Source organism: Ambystoma mexicanum, chromosome 1p (genome assembly GCF_040938575.1).
Source record: "Ambystoma mexicanum isolate Mex_15411 chromosome 1p, UKY_AmexF1_1, whole genome shotgun sequence".
In the NCBI taxonomy this organism is placed as follows: Eukaryota; Metazoa; Chordata; class Amphibia; order Caudata; family Ambystomatidae; genus Ambystoma; species Ambystoma mexicanum.
In genome coordinates, this window is record NC_090921.1 from 12719042 (window position 1) to 12743079 (window position 24038).

At 48.0% G+C, this 24038-nt stretch overlaps 19 non-coding genes across 19 annotated transcripts; all 19 read left to right on the plus strand.

Moving 5' to 3' along the window:
* The first annotated feature begins 861 nt into the window (after positions 1-861).
* On the plus strand, positions 862-943 carry TRNAL-UAG (transfer RNA leucine (anticodon UAG)). Its single transcript has one exon. It is a non-coding gene; the product is annotated as a tRNA-Leu (tRNA).
* Positions 944-2087: 1144 nt separating this feature from the next.
* TRNAL-UAG (transfer RNA leucine (anticodon UAG)) lies at positions 2088-2169 on the plus strand. The gene has a single exon. It is a non-coding gene; the product is annotated as a tRNA-Leu (tRNA).
* Positions 2170-3313: 1144 nt separating this feature from the next.
* Positions 3314-3395, plus strand: TRNAL-UAG (transfer RNA leucine (anticodon UAG)). Its single transcript has one exon. It is a non-coding gene; the product is annotated as a tRNA-Leu (tRNA).
* A 1144-nt stretch (positions 3396-4539) lies between these two features.
* TRNAL-UAG (transfer RNA leucine (anticodon UAG)) lies at positions 4540-4621 on the plus strand. The gene has a single exon. It is a non-coding gene; the product is annotated as a tRNA-Leu (tRNA).
* Positions 4622-5765: 1144 nt separating this feature from the next.
* On the plus strand, positions 5766-5847 carry TRNAL-UAG (transfer RNA leucine (anticodon UAG)). The gene has a single exon. It is a non-coding gene; the product is annotated as a tRNA-Leu (tRNA).
* Positions 5848-6991: 1144 nt separating this feature from the next.
* TRNAL-UAG (transfer RNA leucine (anticodon UAG)) lies at positions 6992-7073 on the plus strand. The gene has a single exon. It is a non-coding gene; the product is annotated as a tRNA-Leu (tRNA).
* A 1144-nt stretch (positions 7074-8217) lies between these two features.
* Positions 8218-8299, plus strand: TRNAL-UAG (transfer RNA leucine (anticodon UAG)). Its single transcript has one exon. It is a non-coding gene; the product is annotated as a tRNA-Leu (tRNA).
* Positions 8300-9443: 1144 nt separating this feature from the next.
* Positions 9444-9525, plus strand: TRNAL-UAG (transfer RNA leucine (anticodon UAG)). Its single transcript has one exon. It is a non-coding gene; the product is annotated as a tRNA-Leu (tRNA).
* A 1144-nt stretch (positions 9526-10669) lies between these two features.
* TRNAL-UAG (transfer RNA leucine (anticodon UAG)) lies at positions 10670-10751 on the plus strand. Its single transcript has one exon. It is a non-coding gene; the product is annotated as a tRNA-Leu (tRNA).
* A 1144-nt stretch (positions 10752-11895) lies between these two features.
* Positions 11896-11977, plus strand: TRNAL-UAG (transfer RNA leucine (anticodon UAG)). Its single transcript has one exon. It is a non-coding gene; the product is annotated as a tRNA-Leu (tRNA).
* A 1144-nt stretch (positions 11978-13121) lies between these two features.
* Positions 13122-13203, plus strand: TRNAL-UAG (transfer RNA leucine (anticodon UAG)). Its single transcript has one exon. It is a non-coding gene; the product is annotated as a tRNA-Leu (tRNA).
* Positions 13204-14347: 1144 nt separating this feature from the next.
* Positions 14348-14429, plus strand: TRNAL-UAG (transfer RNA leucine (anticodon UAG)). Its single transcript has one exon. It is a non-coding gene; the product is annotated as a tRNA-Leu (tRNA).
* A 1144-nt stretch (positions 14430-15573) lies between these two features.
* Positions 15574-15655, plus strand: TRNAL-UAG (transfer RNA leucine (anticodon UAG)). The gene has a single exon. It is a non-coding gene; the product is annotated as a tRNA-Leu (tRNA).
* Positions 15656-16799: 1144 nt separating this feature from the next.
* TRNAL-UAG (transfer RNA leucine (anticodon UAG)) lies at positions 16800-16881 on the plus strand. The gene has a single exon. It is a non-coding gene; the product is annotated as a tRNA-Leu (tRNA).
* A 1144-nt stretch (positions 16882-18025) lies between these two features.
* Positions 18026-18107, plus strand: TRNAL-UAG (transfer RNA leucine (anticodon UAG)). The gene has a single exon. It is a non-coding gene; the product is annotated as a tRNA-Leu (tRNA).
* Positions 18108-19251: 1144 nt separating this feature from the next.
* TRNAL-UAG (transfer RNA leucine (anticodon UAG)) lies at positions 19252-19333 on the plus strand. The gene has a single exon. It is a non-coding gene; the product is annotated as a tRNA-Leu (tRNA).
* A 1144-nt stretch (positions 19334-20477) lies between these two features.
* TRNAL-UAG (transfer RNA leucine (anticodon UAG)) lies at positions 20478-20559 on the plus strand. The gene has a single exon. It is a non-coding gene; the product is annotated as a tRNA-Leu (tRNA).
* Positions 20560-21703: 1144 nt separating this feature from the next.
* TRNAL-UAG (transfer RNA leucine (anticodon UAG)) lies at positions 21704-21785 on the plus strand. Its single transcript has one exon. It is a non-coding gene; the product is annotated as a tRNA-Leu (tRNA).
* A 1144-nt stretch (positions 21786-22929) lies between these two features.
* On the plus strand, positions 22930-23011 carry TRNAL-UAG (transfer RNA leucine (anticodon UAG)). The gene has a single exon. It is a non-coding gene; the product is annotated as a tRNA-Leu (tRNA).
* Positions 23012-24038: the final 1027 nt, after the last annotated feature.

Genomic DNA, 24038 nt, shown 5'->3' on the forward strand with positions numbered 1-24038 from the left:
CTTTTTGCAGCGCCTTTTCCTGCTGCATCACAAAAACTCAGTTCAAGACACTTGGCTCCATCCAGTGGAGCTCCTATGCCCAGCTTAGAAACCCCCAGGCACGAGATTGCAAGGTCCCTGGTAATTCTCCCACTCCTGGACACGTCGGAACCAAGTTTCGTATGCACTAGCAGCGAGAACAAAATCCCACATGTGAGGACAATAGGCGTCTTTCATTTAGGGCTAGTGTTAGGCTAAGAGTTTGCAGTAGCTCCTTGGGTCGAGTTAGGGGTCGAATGAGACAAAGCTAAGATTTGCGTTACGGCTGGGGTTGGTCCAGTAAGGATCCCACACACCATGGACCATCGGCGGAGGCCCCGGGTAGGCTTACACTGCGGGCTAATGGTGGACTTCTTTAAAAACGTGAGCACTAAATGGGGCGGGATGTTGACTGAAAGAATGCAGCTAGCTACAGAAATATGCAGAAATAAAGAAAAACACATCTCATTGCATGCCTTTAAAGAGCTTACTCTCCCTACCGGCAATGTTCCTGAACCTTCGCTTCCCAAACATTTTTAGAACCAAAAAAAACCTAGAAAAGATCTGACCTCCCTCACCGGGAATTGAACTCAAGACTGCTGGATGGAGGGGTGCTGACATTGACCACTAGGCTACCAGACTGCTGTTGAACAGAGCACTCCCGAAAGGTGACATTTCAATTTCAGGCTGACAAGTGTGCTTTATTGTTCAGTTCGGGCTTTGCACAGCCAGTGCTAGAATTCAATCCAAGTTCATGCTTTGCTTTGATTTTGAATTAATGGCCAAACCAGCCAATCCCTAAAAAAATACAGGTCTCAGAGGCTCTCGTTTCAGTACCAGCAGGGTAGCGTGGCCGAGCGGTCTAAGGCGCTGGATTTAGGCTCCAGTCTCTTTGGAGGCGTGGGTTCGAATCCCACCGCTGCCAATAGCTGTTTCTTTTTTATCTTCATGCCACGTGTACAGACAGGACAATTGGGAGCCAGGGAATGGCATGTGTTTATGAATTCTTGCTTTTCTGAACACCCAGACTGAAAGCACACATCTGACTCGTGTGCGTTTTCACCAAAAAAGGGTAAAGCATAAATCACTGTTCACTGAAAACGGACATGCGTTCACGATCCTGTCAATAAACACGTGCTTGGCAGGGCCACAAATCTGCCGACACGATGCCCTAATGAATGCACATCTCTTTGCCTTGGTAGTTGCTCCTTTTTGCAGCGCCTTTTCCTGCTGCATCACAAAAACTCAGTTCAAGACACTTGGCTCCATCCAGTGGAGCTCCTATGCCCAGCTTAGAAACCCCCAGGCACGAGATTGCAAGGTCCCTGGTAATTCTCCCACTCCTGGACACGTCGGAACCAAGTTTCGTATGCACTAGCAGCGAGAACAAAATCCCACATGTGAGGACAATAGGCGTCTTTCATTTAGGGCTAGTGTTAGGCTAAGAGTTTGCAGTAGCTCCTTGGGTCGAGTTAGGGGTCGAATGAGACAAAGCTAAGATTTGCGTTACGGCTGGGGTTGGTCCAGTAAGGATCCCACACACCATGGACCATCGGCGGAGGCCCCGGGTAGGCTTACACTGCGGGCTAATGGTGGACTTCTTTAAAAACGTGAGCACTAAATGGGGCGGGATGTTGACTGAAAGAATGCAGCTAGCTACAGAAATATGCAGAAATAAAGAAAAACACATCTCATTGCATGCCTTTAAAGAGCTTACTCTCCCTACCGGCAATGTTCCTGAACCTTCGCTTCCCAAACATTTTTAGAACCAAAAAAAACCTAGAAAAGATCTGACCTCCCTCACCGGGAATTGAACTCAAGACTGCTGGATGGAGGGGTGCTGACATTGACCACTAGGCTACCAGACTGCTGTTGAACAGAGCACTCCCGAAAGGTGACATTTCAATTTCAGGCTGACAAGTGTGCTTTATTGTTCAGTTCGGGCTTTGCACAGCCAGTGCTAGAATTCAATCCAAGTTCATGCTTTGCTTTGATTTTGAATTAATGGCCAAACCAGCCAATCCCTAAAAAAATACAGGTCTCAGAGGCTCTCGTTTCAGTACCAGCAGGGTAGCGTGGCCGAGCGGTCTAAGGCGCTGGATTTAGGCTCCAGTCTCTTTGGAGGCGTGGGTTCGAATCCCACCGCTGCCAATAGCTGTTTCTTTTTTATCTTCATGCCACGTGTACAGACAGGACAATTGGGAGCCAGGGAATGGCATGTGTTTATGAATTCTTGCTTTTCTGAACACCCAGACTGAAAGCACACATCTGACTCGTGTGCGTTTTCACCAAAAAAGGGTAAAGCATAAATCACTGTTCACTGAAAACGGACATGCGTTCACGATCCTGTCAATAAACACGTGCTTGGCAGGGCCACAAATCTGCCGACACGATGCCCTAATGAATGCACATCTCTTTGCCTTGGTAGTTGCTCCTTTTTGCAGCGCCTTTTCCTGCTGCATCACAAAAACTCAGTTCAAGACACTTGGCTCCATCCAGTGGAGCTCCTATGCCCAGCTTAGAAACCCCCAGGCACGAGATTGCAAGGTCCCTGGTAATTCTCCCACTCCTGGACACGTCGGAACCAAGTTTCGTATGCACTAGCAGCGAGAACAAAATCCCACATGTGAGGACAATAGGCGTCTTTCATTTAGGGCTAGTGTTAGGCTAAGAGTTTGCAGTAGCTCCTTGGGTCGAGTTAGGGGTCGAATGAGACAAAGCTAAGATTTGCGTTACGGCTGGGGTTGGTCCAGTAAGGATCCCACACACCATGGACCATCGGCGGAGGCCCCGGGTAGGCTTACACTGCGGGCTAATGGTGGACTTCTTTAAAAACGTGAGCACTAAATGGGGCGGGATGTTGACTGAAAGAATGCAGCTAGCTACAGAAATATGCAGAAATAAAGAAAAACACATCTCATTGCATGCCTTTAAAGAGCTTACTCTCCCTACCGGCAATGTTCCTGAACCTTCGCTTCCCAAACATTTTTAGAACCAAAAAAAACCTAGAAAAGATCTGACCTCCCTCACCGGGAATTGAACTCAAGACTGCTGGATGGAGGGGTGCTGACATTGACCACTAGGCTACCAGACTGCTGTTGAACAGAGCACTCCCGAAAGGTGACATTTCAATTTCAGGCTGACAAGTGTGCTTTATTGTTCAGTTCGGGCTTTGCACAGCCAGTGCTAGAATTCAATCCAAGTTCATGCTTTGCTTTGATTTTGAATTAATGGCCAAACCAGCCAATCCCTAAAAAAATACAGGTCTCAGAGGCTCTCGTTTCAGTACCAGCAGGGTAGCGTGGCCGAGCGGTCTAAGGCGCTGGATTTAGGCTCCAGTCTCTTTGGAGGCGTGGGTTCGAATCCCACCGCTGCCAATAGCTGTTTCTTTTTTATCTTCATGCCACGTGTACAGACAGGACAATTGGGAGCCAGGGAATGGCATGTGTTTATGAATTCTTGCTTTTCTGAACACCCAGACTGAAAGCACACATCTGACTCGTGTGCGTTTTCACCAAAAAAGGGTAAAGCATAAATCACTGTTCACTGAAAACGGACATGCGTTCACGATCCTGTCAATAAACACGTGCTTGGCAGGGCCACAAATCTGCCGACACGATGCCCTAATGAATGCACATCTCTTTGCCTTGGTAGTTGCTCCTTTTTGCAGCGCCTTTTCCTGCTGCATCACAAAAACTCAGTTCAAGACACTTGGCTCCATCCAGTGGAGCTCCTATGCCCAGCTTAGAAACCCCCAGGCACGAGATTGCAAGGTCCCTGGTAATTCTCCCACTCCTGGACACGTCGGAACCAAGTTTCGTATGCACTAGCAGCGAGAACAAAATCCCACATGTGAGGACAATAGGCGTCTTTCATTTAGGGCTAGTGTTAGGCTAAGAGTTTGCAGTAGCTCCTTGGGTCGAGTTAGGGGTCGAATGAGACAAAGCTAAGATTTGCGTTACGGCTGGGGTTGGTCCAGTAAGGATCCCACACACCATGGACCATCGGCGGAGGCCCCGGGTAGGCTTACACTGCGGGCTAATGGTGGACTTCTTTAAAAACGTGAGCACTAAATGGGGCGGGATGTTGACTGAAAGAATGCAGCTAGCTACAGAAATATGCAGAAATAAAGAAAAACACATCTCATTGCATGCCTTTAAAGAGCTTACTCTCCCTACCGGCAATGTTCCTGAACCTTCGCTTCCCAAACATTTTTAGAACCAAAAAAAACCTAGAAAAGATCTGACCTCCCTCACCGGGAATTGAACTCAAGACTGCTGGATGGAGGGGTGCTGACATTGACCACTAGGCTACCAGACTGCTGTTGAACAGAGCACTCCCGAAAGGTGACATTTCAATTTCAGGCTGACAAGTGTGCTTTATTGTTCAGTTCGGGCTTTGCACAGCCAGTGCTAGAATTCAATCCAAGTTCATGCTTTGCTTTGATTTTGAATTAATGGCCAAACCAGCCAATCCCTAAAAAAATACAGGTCTCAGAGGCTCTCGTTTCAGTACCAGCAGGGTAGCGTGGCCGAGCGGTCTAAGGCGCTGGATTTAGGCTCCAGTCTCTTTGGAGGCGTGGGTTCGAATCCCACCGCTGCCAATAGCTGTTTCTTTTTTATCTTCATGCCACGTGTACAGACAGGACAATTGGGAGCCAGGGAATGGCATGTGTTTATGAATTCTTGCTTTTCTGAACACCCAGACTGAAAGCACACATCTGACTCGTGTGCGTTTTCACCAAAAAAGGGTAAAGCATAAATCACTGTTCACTGAAAACGGACATGCGTTCACGATCCTGTCAATAAACACGTGCTTGGCAGGGCCACAAATCTGCCGACACGATGCCCTAATGAATGCACATCTCTTTGCCTTGGTAGTTGCTCCTTTTTGCAGCGCCTTTTCCTGCTGCATCACAAAAACTCAGTTCAAGACACTTGGCTCCATCCAGTGGAGCTCCTATGCCCAGCTTAGAAACCCCCAGGCACGAGATTGCAAGGTCCCTGGTAATTCTCCCACTCCTGGACACGTCGGAACCAAGTTTCGTATGCACTAGCAGCGAGAACAAAATCCCACATGTGAGGACAATAGGCGTCTTTCATTTAGGGCTAGTGTTAGGCTAAGAGTTTGCAGTAGCTCCTTGGGTCGAGTTAGGGGTCGAATGAGACAAAGCTAAGATTTGCGTTACGGCTGGGGTTGGTCCAGTAAGGATCCCACACACCATGGACCATCGGCGGAGGCCCCGGGTAGGCTTACACTGCGGGCTAATGGTGGACTTCTTTAAAAACGTGAGCACTAAATGGGGCGGGATGTTGACTGAAAGAATGCAGCTAGCTACAGAAATATGCAGAAATAAAGAAAAACACATCTCATTGCATGCCTTTAAAGAGCTTACTCTCCCTACCGGCAATGTTCCTGAACCTTCGCTTCCCAAACATTTTTAGAACCAAAAAAAACCTAGAAAAGATCTGACCTCCCTCACCGGGAATTGAACTCAAGACTGCTGGATGGAGGGGTGCTGACATTGACCACTAGGCTACCAGACTGCTGTTGAACAGAGCACTCCCGAAAGGTGACATTTCAATTTCAGGCTGACAAGTGTGCTTTATTGTTCAGTTCGGGCTTTGCACAGCCAGTGCTAGAATTCAATCCAAGTTCATGCTTTGCTTTGATTTTGAATTAATGGCCAAACCAGCCAATCCCTAAAAAAATACAGGTCTCAGAGGCTCTCGTTTCAGTACCAGCAGGGTAGCGTGGCCGAGCGGTCTAAGGCGCTGGATTTAGGCTCCAGTCTCTTTGGAGGCGTGGGTTCGAATCCCACCGCTGCCAATAGCTGTTTCTTTTTTATCTTCATGCCACGTGTACAGACAGGACAATTGGGAGCCAGGGAATGGCATGTGTTTATGAATTCTTGCTTTTCTGAACACCCAGACTGAAAGCACACATCTGACTCGTGTGCGTTTTCACCAAAAAAGGGTAAAGCATAAATCACTGTTCACTGAAAACGGACATGCGTTCACGATCCTGTCAATAAACACGTGCTTGGCAGGGCCACAAATCTGCCGACACGATGCCCTAATGAATGCACATCTCTTTGCCTTGGTAGTTGCTCCTTTTTGCAGCGCCTTTTCCTGCTGCATCACAAAAACTCAGTTCAAGACACTTGGCTCCATCCAGTGGAGCTCCTATGCCCAGCTTAGAAACCCCCAGGCACGAGATTGCAAGGTCCCTGGTAATTCTCCCACTCCTGGACACGTCGGAACCAAGTTTCGTATGCACTAGCAGCGAGAACAAAATCCCACATGTGAGGACAATAGGCGTCTTTCATTTAGGGCTAGTGTTAGGCTAAGAGTTTGCAGTAGCTCCTTGGGTCGAGTTAGGGGTCGAATGAGACAAAGCTAAGATTTGCGTTACGGCTGGGGTTGGTCCAGTAAGGATCCCACACACCATGGACCATCGGCGGAGGCCCCGGGTAGGCTTACACTGCGGGCTAATGGTGGACTTCTTTAAAAACGTGAGCACTAAATGGGGCGGGATGTTGACTGAAAGAATGCAGCTAGCTACAGAAATATGCAGAAATAAAGAAAAACACATCTCATTGCATGCCTTTAAAGAGCTTACTCTCCCTACCGGCAATGTTCCTGAACCTTCGCTTCCCAAACATTTTTAGAACCAAAAAAAACCTAGAAAAGATCTGACCTCCCTCACCGGGAATTGAACTCAAGACTGCTGGATGGAGGGGTGCTGACATTGACCACTAGGCTACCAGACTGCTGTTGAACAGAGCACTCCCGAAAGGTGACATTTCAATTTCAGGCTGACAAGTGTGCTTTATTGTTCAGTTCGGGCTTTGCACAGCCAGTGCTAGAATTCAATCCAAGTTCATGCTTTGCTTTGATTTTGAATTAATGGCCAAACCAGCCAATCCCTAAAAAAATACAGGTCTCAGAGGCTCTCGTTTCAGTACCAGCAGGGTAGCGTGGCCGAGCGGTCTAAGGCGCTGGATTTAGGCTCCAGTCTCTTTGGAGGCGTGGGTTCGAATCCCACCGCTGCCAATAGCTGTTTCTTTTTTATCTTCATGCCACGTGTACAGACAGGACAATTGGGAGCCAGGGAATGGCATGTGTTTATGAATTCTTGCTTTTCTGAACACCCAGACTGAAAGCACACATCTGACTCGTGTGCGTTTTCACCAAAAAAGGGTAAAGCATAAATCACTGTTCACTGAAAACGGACATGCGTTCACGATCCTGTCAATAAACACGTGCTTGGCAGGGCCACAAATCTGCCGACACGATGCCCTAATGAATGCACATCTCTTTGCCTTGGTAGTTGCTCCTTTTTGCAGCGCCTTTTCCTGCTGCATCACAAAAACTCAGTTCAAGACACTTGGCTCCATCCAGTGGAGCTCCTATGCCCAGCTTAGAAACCCCCAGGCACGAGATTGCAAGGTCCCTGGTAATTCTCCCACTCCTGGACACGTCGGAACCAAGTTTCGTATGCACTAGCAGCGAGAACAAAATCCCACATGTGAGGACAATAGGCGTCTTTCATTTAGGGCTAGTGTTAGGCTAAGAGTTTGCAGTAGCTCCTTGGGTCGAGTTAGGGGTCGAATGAGACAAAGCTAAGATTTGCGTTACGGCTGGGGTTGGTCCAGTAAGGATCCCACACACCATGGACCATCGGCGGAGGCCCCGGGTAGGCTTACACTGCGGGCTAATGGTGGACTTCTTTAAAAACGTGAGCACTAAATGGGGCGGGATGTTGACTGAAAGAATGCAGCTAGCTACAGAAATATGCAGAAATAAAGAAAAACACATCTCATTGCATGCCTTTAAAGAGCTTACTCTCCCTACCGGCAATGTTCCTGAACCTTCGCTTCCCAAACATTTTTAGAACCAAAAAAAACCTAGAAAAGATGTGACCTCCCTCACCGGGAATTGAACTCAAGACTGCTGGATGGAGGGGTGCTGACATTGACCACTAGGCTACCAGACTGCTGTTGAACAGAGCACTCCCGAAAGGTGACATTTCAATTTCAGGCTGACAAGTGTGCTTTATTGTTCAGTTCGGGCTTTGCACAGCCAGTGCTAGAATTCAATCCAAGTTCATGCTTTGCTTTGATTTTGAATTAATGGCCAAACCAGCCAATCCCTAAAAAAATACAGGTCTCAGAGGCTCTCGTTTCAGTACCAGCAGGGTAGCGTGGCCGAGCGGTCTAAGGCGCTGGATTTAGGCTCCAGTCTCTTTGGAGGCGTGGGTTCGAATCCCACCGCTGCCAATAGCTGTTTCTTTTTTATCTTCATGCCACGTGTACAGACAGGACAATTGGGAGCCAGGGAATGGCATGTGTTTATGAATTCTTGCTTTTCTGAACACCCAGACTGAAAGCACACATCTGACTCGTGTGCGTTTTCACCAAAAAAGGGTAAAGCATAAATCACTGTTCACTGAAAACGGACATGCGTTCACGATCCTGTCAATAAACACGTGCTTGGCAGGGCCACAAATCTGCCGACACGATGCCCTAATGAATGCACATCTCTTTGCCTTGGTAGTTGCTCCTTTTTGCAGCGCCTTTTCCTGCTGCATCACAAAAACTCAGTTCAAGACACTTGGCTCCATCCAGTGGAGCTCCTATGCCCAGCTTAGAAACCCCCAGGCACGAGATTGCAAGGTCCCTGGTAATTCTCCCACTCCTGGACACGTCGGAACCAAGTTTCGTATGCACTAGCAGCGAGAACAAAATCCCACATGTGAGGACAATAGGCGTCTTTCATTTAGGGCTAGTGTTAGGCTAAGAGTTTGCAGTAGCTCCTTGGGTCGAGTTAGGGGTCGAATGAGACAAAGCTAAGATTTGCGTTACGGCTGGGGTTGGTCCAGTAAGGATCCCACACACCATGGACCATCGGCGGAGGCCCCGGGTAGGCTTACACTGCGGGCTAATGGTGGACTTCTTTAAAAACGTGAGCACTAAATGGGGCGGGATGTTGACTGAAAGAATGCAGCTAGCTACAGAAATATGCAGAAATAAAGAAAAACACATCTCATTGCATGCCTTTAAAGAGCTTACTCTCCCTACCGGCAATGTTCCTGAACCTTCGCTTCCCAAACATTTTTAGAACCAAAAAAAACCTAGAAAAGATCTGACCTCCCTCACCGGGAATTGAACTCAAGACTGCTGGATGGAGGGGTGCTGACATTGACCACTAGGCTACCAGACTGCTGTTGAACAGAGCACTCCCGAAAGGTGACATTTCAATTTCAGGCTGACAAGTGTGCTTTATTGTTCAGTTCGGGCTTTGCACAGCCAGTGCTAGAATTCAATCCAAGTTCATGCTTTGCTTTGATTTTGAATTAATGGCCAAACCAGCCAATCCCTAAAAAAATACAGGTCTCAGAGGCTCTCGTTTCAGTACCAGCAGGGTAGCGTGGCCGAGCGGTCTAAGGCGCTGGATTTAGGCTCCAGTCTCTTTGGAGGCGTGGGTTCGAATCCCACCGCTGCCAATAGCTGTTTCTTTTTTATCTTCATGCCACGTGTACAGACAGGACAATTGGGAGCCAGGGAATGGCATGTGTTTATGAATTCTTGCTTTTCTGAACACCCAGACTGAAAGCACACATCTGACTCGTGTGCGTTTTCACCAAAAAAGGGTAAAGCATAAATCACTGTTCACTGAAAACGGACATGCGTTCACGATCCTGTCAATAAACACGTGCTTGGCAGGGCCACAAATCTGCCGACACGATGCCCTAATGAATGCACATCTCTTTGCCTTGGTAGTTGCTCCTTTTTGCAGCGCCTTTTCCTGCTGCATCACAAAAACTCAGTTCAAGACACTTGGCTCCATCCAGTGGAGCTCCTATGCCCAGCTTAGAAACCCCCAGGCACGAGATTGCAAGGTCCCTGGTAATTCTCCCACTCCTGGACACGTCGGAACCAAGTTTCGTATGCACTAGCAGCGAGAACAAAATCCCACATGTGAGGACAATAGGCGTCTTTCATTTAGGGCTAGTGTTAGGCTAAGAGTTTGCAGTAGCTCCTTGGGTCGAGTTAGGGGTCGAATGAGACAAAGCTAAGATTTGCGTTACGGCTGGGGTTGGTCCAGTAAGGATCCCACACACCATGGACCATCGGCGGAGGCCCCGGGTAGGCTTACACTGCGGGCTAATGGTGGACTTCTTTAAAAACGTGAGCACTAAATGGGGCGGGATGTTGACTGAAAGAATGCAGCTAGCTACAGAAATATGCAGAAATAAAGAAAAACACATCTCATTGCATGCCTTTAAAGAGCTTACTCTCCCTACCGGCAATGTTCCTGAACCTTCGCTTCCCAAACATTTTTAGAACCAAAAAAAACCTAGAAAAGATCTGACCTCCCTCACCGGGAATTGAACTCAAGACTGCTGGATGGAGGGGTGCTGACATTGACCACTAGGCTACCAGACTGCTGTTGAACAGAGCACTCCCGAAAGGTGACATTTCAATTTCAGGCTGACAAGTGTGCTTTATTGTTCAGTTCGGGCTTTGCACAGCCAGTGCTAGAATTCAATCCAAGTTCATGCTTTGCTTTGATTTTGAATTAATGGCCAAACCAGCCAATCCCTAAAAAAATACAGGTCTCAGAGGCTCTCGTTTCAGTACCAGCAGGGTAGCGTGGCCGAGCGGTCTAAGGCGCTGGATTTAGGCTCCAGTCTCTTTGGAGGCGTGGGTTCGAATCCCACCGCTGCCAATAGCTGTTTCTTTTTTATCTTCATGCCACGTGTACAGACAGGACAATTGGGAGCCAGGGAATGGCATGTGTTTATGAATTCTTGCTTTTCTGAACACCCAGACTGAAAGCACACATCTGACTCGTGTGCGTTTTCACCAAAAAAGGGTAAAGCATAAATCACTGTTCACTGAAAACGGACATGCGTTCACGATCCTGTCAATAAACACGTGCTTGGCAGGGCCACAAATCTGCCGACACGATGCCCTAATGAATGCACATCTCTTTGCCTTGGTAGTTGCTCCTTTTTGCAGCGCCTTTTCCTGCTGCATCACAAAAACTCAGTTCAAGACACTTGGCTCCATCCAGTGGAGCTCCTATGCCCAGCTTAGAAACCCCCAGGCACGAGATTGCAAGGTCCCTGGTAATTCTCCCACTCCTGGACACGTCGGAACCAAGTTTCGTATGCACTAGCAGCGAGAACAAAATCCCACATGTGAGGACAATAGGCGTCTTTCATTTAGGGCTAGTGTTAGGCTAAGAGTTTGCAGTAGCTCCTTGGGTCGAGTTAGGGGTCGAATGAGACAAAGCTAAGATTTGCGTTACGGCTGGGGTTGGTCCAGTAAGGATCCCACACACCATGGACCATCGGCGGAGGCCCCGGGTAGGCTTACACTGCGGGCTAATGGTGGACTTCTTTAAAAACGTGAGCACTAAATGGGGCGGGATGTTGACTGAAAGAATGCAGCTAGCTACAGAAATATGCAGAAATAAAGAAAAACACATCTCATTGCATGCCTTTAAAGAGCTTACTCTCCCTACCGGCAATGTTCCTGAACCTTCGCTTCCCAAACATTTTTAGAACCAAAAAAAACCTAGAAAAGATCTGACCTCCCTCACCGGGAATTGAACTCAAGACTGCTGGATGGAGGGGTGCTGACATTGACCACTAGGCTACCAGACTGCTGTTGAACAGAGCACTCCCGAAAGGTGACATTTCAATTTCAGGCTGACAAGTGTGCTTTATTGTTCAGTTCGGGCTTTGCACAGCCAGTGCTAGAATTCAATCCAAGTTCATGCTTTGCTTTGATTTTGAATTAATGGCCAAACCAGCCAATCCCTAAAAAAATACAGGTCTCAGAGGCTCTCGTTTCAGTACCAGCAGGGTAGCGTGGCCGAGCGGTCTAAGGCGCTGGATTTAGGCTCCAGTCTCTTTGGAGGCGTGGGTTCGAATCCCACCGCTGCCAATAGCTGTTTCTTTTTTATCTTCATGCCACGTGTACAGACAGGACAATTGGGAGCCAGGGAATGGCATGTGTTTATGAATTCTTGCTTTTCTGAACACCCAGACTGAAAGCACACATCTGACTCGTGTGCGTTTTCACCAAAAAAGGGTAAAGCATAAATCACTGTTCACTGAAAACGGACATGCGTTCACGATCCTGTCAATAAACACGTGCTTGGCAGGGCCACAAATCTGCCGACACGATGCCCTAATGAATGCACATCTCTTTGCCTTGGTAGTTGCTCCTTTTTGCAGCGCCTTTTCCTGCTGCATCACAAAAACTCAGTTCAAGACACTTGGCTCCATCCAGTGGAGCTCCTATGCCCAGCTTAGAAACCCCCAGGCACGAGATTGCAAGGTCCCTGGTAATTCTCCCACTCCTGGACACGTCGGAACCAAGTTTCGTATGCACTAGCAGCGAGAACAAAATCCCACATGTGAGGACAATAGGCGTCTTTCATTTAGGGCTAGTGTTAGGCTAAGAGTTTGCAGTAGCTCCTTGGGTCGAGTTAGGGGTCGAATGAGACAAAGCTAAGATTTGCGTTACGGCTGGGGTTGGTCCAGTAAGGATCCCACACACCATGGACCATCGGCGGAGGCCCCGGGTAGGCTTACACTGCGGGCTAATGGTGGACTTCTTTAAAAACGTGAGCACTAAATGGGGCGGGATGTTGACTGAAAGAATGCAGCTAGCTACAGAAATATGCAGAAATAAAGAAAAACACATCTCATTGCATGCCTTTAAAGAGCTTACTCTCCCTACCGGCAATGTTCCTGAACCTTCGCTTCCCAAACATTTTTAGAACCAAAAAAAACCTAGAAAAGATCTGACCTCCCTCACCGGGAATTGAACTCAAGACTGCTGGATGGAGGGGTGCTGACATTGACCACTAGGCTACCAGACTGCTGTTGAACAGAGCACTCCCGAAAGGTGACATTTCAATTTCAGGCTGACAAGTGTGCTTTATTGTTCAGTTCGGGCTTTGCACAGCCAGTGCTAGAATTCAATCCAAGTTCATGCTTTGCTTTGATTTTGAATTAATGGCCAAACCAGCCAATCCCTAAAAAAATACAGGTCTCAGAGGCTCTCGTTTCAGTACCAGCAGGGTAGCGTGGCCGAGCGGTCTAAGGCGCTGGATTTAGGCTCCAGTCTCTTTGGAGGCGTGGGTTCGAATCCCACCGCTGCCAATAGCTGTTTCTTTTTTATCTTCATGCCACGTGTACAGACAGGACAATTGGGAGCCAGGGAATGGCATGTGTTTATGAATTCTTGCTTTTCTGAACACCCAGACTGAAAGCACACATCTGACTCGTGTGCGTTTTCACCAAAAAAGGGTAAAGCATAAATCACTGTTCACTGAAAACGGACATGCGTTCACGATCCTGTCAATAAACACGTGCTTGGCAGGGCCACAAATCTGCCGACACGATGCCCTAATGAATGCACATCTCTTTGCCTTGGTAGTTGCTCCTTTTTGCAGCGCCTTTTCCTGCTGCATCACAAAAACTCAGTTCAAGACACTTGGCTCCATCCAGTGGAGCTCCTATGCCCAGCTTAGAAACCCCCAGGCACGAGATTGCAAGGTCCCTGGTAATTCTCCCACTCCTGGACACGTCGGAACCAAGTTTCGTATGCACTAGCAGCGAGAACAAAATCCCACATGTGAGGACAATAGGCGTCTTTCATTTAGGGCTAGTGTTAGGCTAAGAGTTTGCAGTAGCTCCTTGGGTCGAGTTAGGGGTCGAATGAGACAAAGCTAAGATTTGCGTTACGGCTGGGGTTGGTCCAGTAAGGATCCCACACACCATGGACCATCGGCGGAGGCCCCGGGTAGGCTTACACTGCGGGCTAATGGTGGACTTCTTTAAAAACGTGAGCACTAAATGGGGCGGGATGTTGACTGAAAGAATGCAGCTAGCTACAGAAATATGCAGAAATAAAGAAAAACACATCTCATTGCATGCCTTTAAAGAGCTTACTCTCCCTACCGGCAATGTTCCTGAACCTTCGCTTCCCAAACATTTTTAGAACCAAAAAAAACCTAGAAAAGATCTGACCTCCCTCACCAGGAATTGAACTCAAGACTGCTGGATGGAGGGGTGCTGACATTGACCACTAGGCTACCAGACTGCTGTCGAACAGAGCACTCCCGAAAGGTGACATTTCAATTTCAGGCTGACAAGTGTGCTTTATTGTTCAGTTCGGGCTTTGCACAGCCAGTGCTAGAATTCAATCCAAGTTCATGCTTTGCTTTGATTTTGAATTAATGGCCAAACCAGCCAATCCCTAAAAAAATACAGGTCTCAGAGGCTCTCGTTTCAGTACCAGCAGGGTAGCGTGGCCGAGCGGTCTAAGGCGCTGGATTTAGGCTCCAGTCTCTTTGGAGGCGTGGGTTCGAATCCCACCGCTGCCAATAGCTGTTTCTTTTTTATCTTCATGCCACGTGTACAGACAGGACAATTGGGAGCCAGGGAATGGCATGTGTTTATGAATTCTTGCTTTTCTGAACACCCAGACTGAAAGCACACATCTGACTCGTGTGCGTTTTCACCAAAAAAGGGTAAAGCATAAATCACTGTTCACTGAAAACGGACATGCGTTCACGATCCTGTCAATAAACACGTGCTTGGCAGGGCCACAAATCTGCCGACACGATGCCCTAATGAATGCACATCTCTTTGCCTTGGTAGTTGCTCCTTTTTGCAGCGCCTTTTCCTGCTGCATCACAAAAACTCAGTTCAAGACACTTGGCTCCATCCAGTGGAGCTCCTATGCCCAGCTTAGAAACCCCCAGGCACGAGATTGCAAGGTCCCTGGTAATTCTCCCACTCCTGGACACGTCGGAACCAAGTTTCGTATGCACTAGCAGCGAGAACAAAATCCCACATGTGAGGACAATAGGCGTCTTTCATTTAGGGCTAGTGTTAGGCTAAGAGTTTGCAGTAGCTCCTTGGGTCGAGTTAGGGGTCGAATGAGACAAAGCTAAGATTTGCGTTACGGCTGGGGTTGGTCCAGTAAGGATCCCACACACCATGGACCATCGGCGGAGGCCCCGGGTAGGCTTACACTGCGGGCTAATGGTGGACTTCTTTAAAAACGTGAGCACTAAATGGGGCGGGATGTTGACTGAAAGAATGCAGCTAGCTACAGAAATATGCAGAAATAAAGAAAAACACATCTCATTGCATGCCTTTAAAGAGCTTACTCTCCCTACCGGCAATGTTCCTGAACCTTCGCTTCCCAAACATTTTTAGAACCAAAAAAAACCTAGAAAAGATCTGACCTCCCTCACCGGGAATTGAACTCAAGACTGCTGGATGGAGGGGTGCTGACATTGACCACTAGGCTACCAGACTGCTGTTGAACAGAGCACTCCCGAAAGGTGACATTTCAATTTCAGGCTGACAAGTGTGCTTTATTGTTCAGTTCGGGCTTTGCACAGCCAGTGCTAGAATTCAATCCAAGTTCATGCTTTGCTTTGATTTTGAATTAATGGCCAAACCAGCCAATCCCTAAAAAAATACAGGTCTCAGAGGCTCTCGTTTCAGTACCAGCAGGGTAGCGTGGCCGAGCGGTCTAAGGCGCTGGATTTAGGCTCCAGTCTCTTTGGAGGCGTGGGTTCGAATCCCACCGCTGCCAATAGCTGTTTCTTTTTTATCTTCATGCCACGTGTACAGACAGGACAATTGGGAGCCAGGGAATGGCATGTGTTTATGAATTCTTGCTTTTCTGAACACCCAGACTGAAAGCACACATCTGACTCGTGTGCGTTTTCACCAAAAAAGGGTAAAGCATAAATCACTGTTCACTGAAAACGGACATGCGTTCACGATCCTGTCAATAAACACGTGCTTGGCAGGGCCACAAATCTGCCGACACGATGCCCTAATGAATGCACATCTCTTTGCCTTGGTAGTTGCTCCTTTTTGCAGCGCCTTTTCCTGCTGCATCACAAAAACTCAGTTCAAGACACTTGGCTCCATCCAGTGGAGCTCCTATGCCCAGCTTAGAAACCCCCAGGCACGAGATTGCAAGGTCCCTGGTAATTCTCCCACTCCTGGACACGTCGGAACCAAGTTTCGTATGCACTAGCAGCGAGAACAAAATCCCACATGTGAGGACAATAGGCGTCTTTCATTTAGGGCTAGTGTTAGGCTAAGAGTTTGCAGTAGCTCCTTGGGTCGAGTTAGGGGTCGAATGAGACAAAGCTAAGATTTGCGTTACGGCTGGGGTTGGTCCAGTAAGGATCCCACACACCATGGACCATCGGCGGAGGCCCCGGGTAGGCTTACACTGCGGGCTAATGGTGGACTTCTTTAAAAACGTGAGCACTAAATGGGGCGGGATGTTGACTGAAAGAATGCAGCTAGCTACAGAAATATGCAGAAATAAAGAAAAACACATCTCATTGCATGCCTTTAAAGAGCTTACTCTCCCTACCGGCAATGTTCCTGAACCTTCGCTTCCCAAACATTTTTAGAACCAAAAAAAACCTAGAAAAGATCTGACCTCCCTCACCGGGAATTGAACTCAAGACTGCTGGATGGAGGGGTGCTGACATTGACCACTAGGCTACCAGACTGCTGTTGAACAGAGCACTCCCGAAAGGTGACATTTCAATTTCAGGCTGACAAGTGTGCTTTATTGTTCAGTTCGGGCTTTGCACAGCCAGTGCTAGAATTCAATCCAAGTTCATGCTTTGCTTTGATTTTGAATTAATGGCCAAACCAGCCAATCCCTAAAAAAATACAGGTCTCAGAGGCTCTCGTTTCAGTACCAGCAGGGTAGCGTGGCCGAGCGGTCTAAGGCGCTGGATTTAGGCTCCAGTCTCTTTGGAGGCGTGGGTTCGAATCCCACCGCTGCCAATAGCTGTTTCTTTTTTATCTTCATGCCACGTGTACAGACAGGACAATTGGGAGCCAGGGAATGGCATGTGTTTATGAATTCTTGCTTTTCTGAACACCCAGACTGAAAGCACACATCTGACTCGTGTGCGTTTTCACCAAAAAAGGGTAAAGCATAAATCACTGTTCACTGAAAACGGACATGCGTTCACGATCCTGTCAATAAACACGTGCTTGGCAGGGCCACAAATCTGCCGACACGATGCCCTAATGAATGCACATCTCTTTGCCTTGGTAGTTGCTCCTTTTTGCAGCGCCTTTTCCTGCTGCATCACAAAAACTCAGTTCAAGACACTTGGCTCCATCCAGTGGAGCTCCTATGCCCAGCTTAGAAACCCCCAGGCACGAGATTGCAAGGTCCCTGGTAATTCTCCCACTCCTGGACACGTCGGAACCAAGTTTCGTATGCACTAGCAGCGAGAACAAAATCCCACATGTGAGGACAATAGGCGTCTTTCATTTAGGGCTAGTGTTAGGCTAAGAGTTTGCAGTAGCTCCTTGGGTCGAGTTAGGGGTCGAATGAGACAAAGCTAAGATTTGCGTTACGGCTGGGGTTGGTCCAGTAAGGATCCCACACACCATGGACCATCGGCGGAGGCCCCGGGTAGGCTTACACTGCGGGCTAATGGTGGACTTCTTTAAAAACGTGAGCACTAAATGGGGCGGGATGTTGACTGAAAGAATGCAGCTAGCTACAGAAATATGCAGAAATAAAGAAAAACACATCTCATTGCATGCCTTTAAAGAGCTTACTCTCCCTACCGGCAATGTTCCTGAACCTTCGCTTCCCAAACATTTTTAGAACCAAAAAAAACCTAGAAAAGATCTGACCTCCCTCACCGGGAATTGAACTCAAGACTGCTGGATGGAGGGGTGCTGACATTGACCACTAGGCTACCAGACTGCTGTTGAACAGAGCACTCCCGAAAGGTGACATTTCAATTTCAGGCTGACAAGTGTGCTTTATTGTTCAGTTCGGGCTTTGCACAGCCAGTGCTAGAATTCAATCCAAGTTCATGCTTTGCTTTGATTTTGAATTAATGGCCAAACCAGCCAATCCCTAAAAAAATACAGGTCTCAGAGGCTCTCGTTTCAGTACCAGCAGGGTAGCGTGGCCGAGCGGTCTAAGGCGCTGGATTTAGGCTCCAGTCTCTTTGGAGGCGTGGGTTCGAATCCCACCGCTGCCAATAGCTGTTTCTTTTTTATCTTCATGCCACGTGTACAGACAGGACAATTGGGAGCCAGGGAATGGCATGTGTTTATGAATTCTTGCTTTTCTGAACACCCAGACTGAAAGCACACATCTGACTCGTGTGCGTTTTCACCAAAAAAGGGTAAAGCATAAATCACTGTTCACTGAAAACGGACATGCGTTCACGATCCTGTCAATAAACACGTGCTTGGCAGGGCCACAAATCTGCCGACACGATGCCCTAATGAATGCACATCTCTTTGCCTTGGTAGTTGCTCCTTTTTGCAGCGCCTTTTCCTGCTGCATCACAAAAACTCAGTTCAAGACACTTGGCTCCATCCAGTGGAGCTCCTATGCCCAGCTTAGAAACCCCCAGGCACGAGATTGCAAGGTCCCTGGTAATTCTCCCACTCCTGGACACGTCGGAACCAAGTTTCGTATGCACTAGCAGCGAGAACAAAATCCCACATGTGAGGACAATAGGCGTCTTTCATTTAGGGCTAGTGTTAGGCTAAGAGTTTGCAGTAGCTCCTTGGGTCGAGTTAGGGGTCGAATGAGACAAAGCTAAGATTTGCGTTACGGCTGGGGTTGGTCCAGTAAGGATCCCACACACCATGGACCATCGGCGGAGGCCCCGGGTAGGCTTACACTGCGGGCTAATGGTGGACTTCTTTAAAAACGTGAGCACCAAATGGGGCGGGATGTTGACTGAAAGAATGCAGCTAGCTACAGAAATATGCAGAAATAAAGAAAAACACATCTCATTGCATGCCTTTAAAGAGCTTACTCTCCCTACCGGCAATGTTCCTGAACCTTCGCTTCCCAAACATTTTTAGAACCAAAAAAAACCTAGAAAAGATCTGACCTCCCTCACCGGGAATTGAACTCAAGACTGCTGGATGGAGGGGTGCTGACATTGACCACTAGGCTACCAGACTGCTGTTGAACAGAGCACTCCCGAAAGGTGACATTTCAATTTCAGGCTGACAAGTGTGCTTTATTGTTCAGTTCGGGCTTTGCACAGCCAGTGCTAGAATTCAATCCAAGTTCATGCTTTGCTTTGATTTTGAATTAATGGCCAAACCAGCCAATCCCTAAAAAAATACAGGTCTCAGAGGCTCTCGTTTCAGTACCAGCAGGGTAGCGTGGCCGAGCGGTCTAAGGCGCTGGATTTAGGCTCCAGTCTCTTTGGAGGCGTGGGTTCGAATCCCACCGCTGCCAATAGCTGTTTCTTTTTTATCTTCATGCCACGTGTACAGACAGGACAATTGGGAGCCAGGGAATGGCATGTGTTTATGAATTCTTGCTTTTCTGAACACCCAGACTGAAAGCACACATCTGACTCGTGTGCGTTTTCACCAAAAAAGGGTAAAGCATAAATCACTGTTCACTGAAAACGGACATGCGTTCACGATCCTGTCAATAAACACGTGCTTGGCAGGGCCACAAATCTGCCGACACGATGCCCTAATGAATGCACATCTCTTTGCCTTGGTAGTTGCTCCTTTTTGCAGCGCCTTTTCCTGCTGCATCACAAAAACTCAGTTCAAGACACTTGGCTCCATCCAGTGGAGCTCCTATGCCCAGCTTAGAAACCCCCAGGCACGAGATTGCAAGGTCCCTGGTAATTCTCCCACTCCTGGACACGTCGGAACCAAGTTTCGTATGCACTAGCAGCGAGAACAAAATCCCACATGTGAGGACAATAGGCGTCTTTCATTTAGGGCTAGTGTTAGGCTAAGAGTTTGCAGTAGCTCCTTGGGTCGAGTTAGGGGTCGAATGAGACAAAGCTAAGATTTGCGTTACGGCTGGGGTTGGTCCAGTAAGGATCCCACACACCATGGACCATCGGCGGAGGCCCCGGGTAGGCTTACACTGCGGGCTAATGGTGGACTTCTTTAAAAACGTGAGCACTAAATGGGGCGGGATGTTGACTGAAAGAATGCAGCTAGCTACAGAAATATGCAGAAATAAAGAAAAACACATCTCATTGCATGCCTTTAAAGAGCTTACTCTCCCTACCGGCAATGTTCCTGAACCTTCGCTTCCCAAACATTTTTAGAACCAAAAAAAACCTAGAAAAGATCTGACCTCCCTCACCGGGAATTGAACTCAAGACTGCTGGATGGAGGGGTGCTGACATTGACCACTAGGCTACCAGACTGCTGTTGAACAGAGCACTCCCGAAAGGTGACATTTCAATTTCAGGCTGACAAGTGTGCTTTATTGTTCAGTTCGGGCTTTGCACAGCCAGTGCTAGAATTCAATCCAAGTTCATGCTTTGCTTTGATTTTGAATTAATGGCCAAACCAGCCAATCCCTAAAAAAATACAGGTCTCAGAGGCTCTCGTTTCAGTACCAGCAGGGTAGCGTGGCCGAGCGGTCTAAGGCGCTGGATTTAGGCTCCAGTCTCTTTGGAGGCGTGGGTTCGAATCCCACCGCTGCCAATAGCTGTTTCTTTTTTATCTTCATGCCACGTGTACAGACAGGACAATTGGGAGCCAGGGAATGGCATGTGTTTATGAATTCTTGCTTTTCTGAACACCCAGACTGAAAGCACACATCTGACTCGTGTGCGTTTTCACCAAAAAAGGGTAAAGCATAAATCACTGTTCACTGAAAACGGACATGCGTTCACGATCCTGTCAATAAACACGTGCTTGGCAGGGCCACAAATCTGCCGACACGATGCCCTAATGAATGCACATCTCTTTGCCTTGGTAGTTGCTCCTTTTTGCAGCGCCTTTTCCTGCTGCATCACAAAAACTCAGTTCAAGACACTTGGCTCCATCCAGTGGAGCTCCTATGCCCAGCTTAGAAACCCCCAGGCACGAGATTGCAAGGTCCCTGGTAATTCTCCCACTCCTGGACACGTCGGAACCAAGTTTCGTATGCACTAGCAGCGAGAACAAAATCCCACATGTGAGGACAATAGGCGTCTTTCATTTAGGGCTAGTGTTAGGCTAAGAGTTTGCAGTAGCTCCTTGGGTCGAGTTAGGGGTCGAATGAGACAAAGCTAAGATTTGCGTTACGGCTGGGGTTGGTCCAGTAAGGATCCCACACACCATGGACCATCGGCGGAGGCCCCGGGTAGGCTTACACTGCGGGCTAATGGTGGACTTCTTTAAAAACGTGAGCACTAAATGGGGCGGGATGTTGACTGAAAGAATGCAGCTAGCTACAGAAATATGCAGAAATAAAGAAAAACACATCTCATTGCATGCCTTTAAAGAGCTTACTCTCCCTACCGGCAATGTTCCTGAACCTTCGCTTCCCAAACATTTTTAGAACCAAAAAAAACCTAGAAAAGATCTGACCTCCCTCACCGGGAATTGAACTCAAGACTGCTGGATGGAGGGGTGCTGACATTGACCACTAGGCTACCAGACTGCTGTTGAACAGAGCACTCCCGAAAGGTGACATTTCAATTTCAGGCTGACAAGTGTGCTTTATTGTTCAGTTCGGGCTTTGCACAGCCAGTGCTAGAATTCAATCCAAGTTCATGCTTTGCTTTGATTTTGAATTAATGGCCAAACCAGCCAATCCCTAAAAAAATACAGGTCTCAGAGGCTCTCGTTTCAGTACCAGCAGGGTAGCGTGGCCGAGCGGTCTAAGGCGCTGGATTTAGGCTCCAGTCTCTTTGGAGGCGTGGGTTCGAATCCCACCGCTGCCAATAGCTGTTTCTTTTTTATCTTCATGCCACGTGTACAGACAGGACAATTGGGAGCCAGGGAATGGCATGTGTTTATGAATTCTTGCTTTTCTGAACACCCAGACTGAAAGCACACATCTGACTCGTGTGCGTTTTCACCAAAAAAGGGTAAAGCATAAATCACTGTTCACTGAAAACGGACATGCGTTCACGATCCTGTCAATAAACACGTGCTTGGCAGGGCCACAAATCTGCCGACACGATGCCCTAATGAATGCACATCTCTTTGCCTTGGTAGTTGCTCCTTTTTGCAGCGCCTTTTCCTGCTGCATCACAAAAACTCAGTTCAAGACACTTGGCTCCATCCAGTGGAGCTCCTATGCCCAGCTTAGAAACCCCCAGGCACGAGATTGCAAGGTCCCTGGTAATTCTCCCACTCCTGGACACGTCGGAACCAAGTTTCGTATGCACTAGCAGCGAGAACAAAATCCCACATGTGAGGACAATAGGCGTCTTTCATTTAGGGCTAGTGTTAGGCTAAGAGTTTGCAGTAGCTCCTTGGGTCGAGTTAGGGGTCGAATGAGACAAAGCTAAGATTTGCGTTACGGCTGGGGTTGGTCCAGTAAGGATCCCACACACCATGGACCATCGGCGGAGGCCCCGGGTAGGCTTACACTGCGGGCTAATGGTGGACTTCTTTAAAAACGTGAGCACTAAATGGGGCGGGATGTTGACTGAAAGAATGCAGCTAGCTACAGAAATATGCAGAAATAAAGAAAAACACATCTCATTGCATGCCTTTAAAGAGCTTACTCTCCCTACCGGCAATGTTCCTGAACCTTCGCTTCCCAAACATTTTTAGAACCAAAAAAAACCTAGAAAAGATCTGACCTCCCTCACCGGGAATTGAACTCAAGACTGCTGGATGGAGGGGTGCTGACATTGACCACTAGGCTACCAGACTGCTGTTGAACAGAGCACTCCCGAAAGGTGACATTTCAATTTCAGGCTGACAAGTGTGCTTTATTGTTCAGTTCGGGCTTTGCACAGCCAGTGCTAGAATTCAATCCAAGTTCATGCTTTGCTTTGATTTTGAATTAATGGCCAAACCAGCCAATCCCTAAAAAAATACAGGTCTCAGAGGCTCTCGTTTCAGTACCAGCAGGGTAGCGTGGCCGAGCGGTCTAAGGCGCTGGATTTAGGCTCCAGTCTCTTTGGAGGCGTGGGTTCGAATCCCACCGCTGCCAATAGCTGTTTCTTTTTTATCTTCATGCCACGTGTACAGACAGGACAATTGGGAGCCAGGGAATGGCATGTGTTTATGAATTCTTGCTTTTCTGAACACCCAGACTGAAAGCACACATCTGACTCGTGTGCGTTTTCACCAAAAAAGGGTAAAGCATAAATCACTGTTCACTGAAAACGGACATGCGTTCACGATCCTGTCAATAAACACGTGCTTGGCAGGGCCACAAATCTGCCGACACGATGCCCTAATGAATGCACATCTCTTTGCCTTGGTAGTTGCTCCTTTTTGCAGCGCCTTTTCCTGCTGCATCACAAAAACTCAGTTCAAGACACTTGGCTCCATCCAGTGGAGCTCCTATGCCCAGCTTAGAAACCCCCAGGCACGAGATTGCAAGGTCCCTGGTAATTCTCCCACTCCTGGACACGTCGGAACCAAGTTTCGTATGCACTAGCAGCGAGAACAAAATCCCACATGTGAGGACAATAGGCGTCTTTCATTTAGGGCTAGTGTTAGGCTAAGAGTTTGCAGTAGCTCCTTGGGTCGAGTTAGGGGTCGAATGAGACAAAGCTAAGATTTGCGTTACGGCTGGGGTTGGTCCAGTAAGGATCCCACACACCATGGACCATCGGCGGAGGCCCCGGGTAGGCTTACACTGCGGGCTAATGGTGGACTTCTTTAAAAACGTGAGCACTAAATGGGGCGGGATGTTGACTGAAAGAATGCAGCTAGCTACAGAAATATGCAGAAATAAAGAAAAACACATCTCATTGCATGCCTTTAAAGAGCTTACTCTCCCTACCGGCAATGTTCCTGAACCTTCGCTTCCCAAACATTTTTAGAACCAAAAAAAACCTAGAAAAGATCTGACCTCCCTCACCGGGAATTGAACTCAAGACTGCTGGATGGAGGGGTGCTGACATTGACCACTAGGCTACCAGACTGCTGTTGAACAGAGCACTCCCGAAAGGTGACATTTCAATTTCAGGCTGACAAGTGTGCTTTATTGTTCAGTTCGGGCTTTGCAC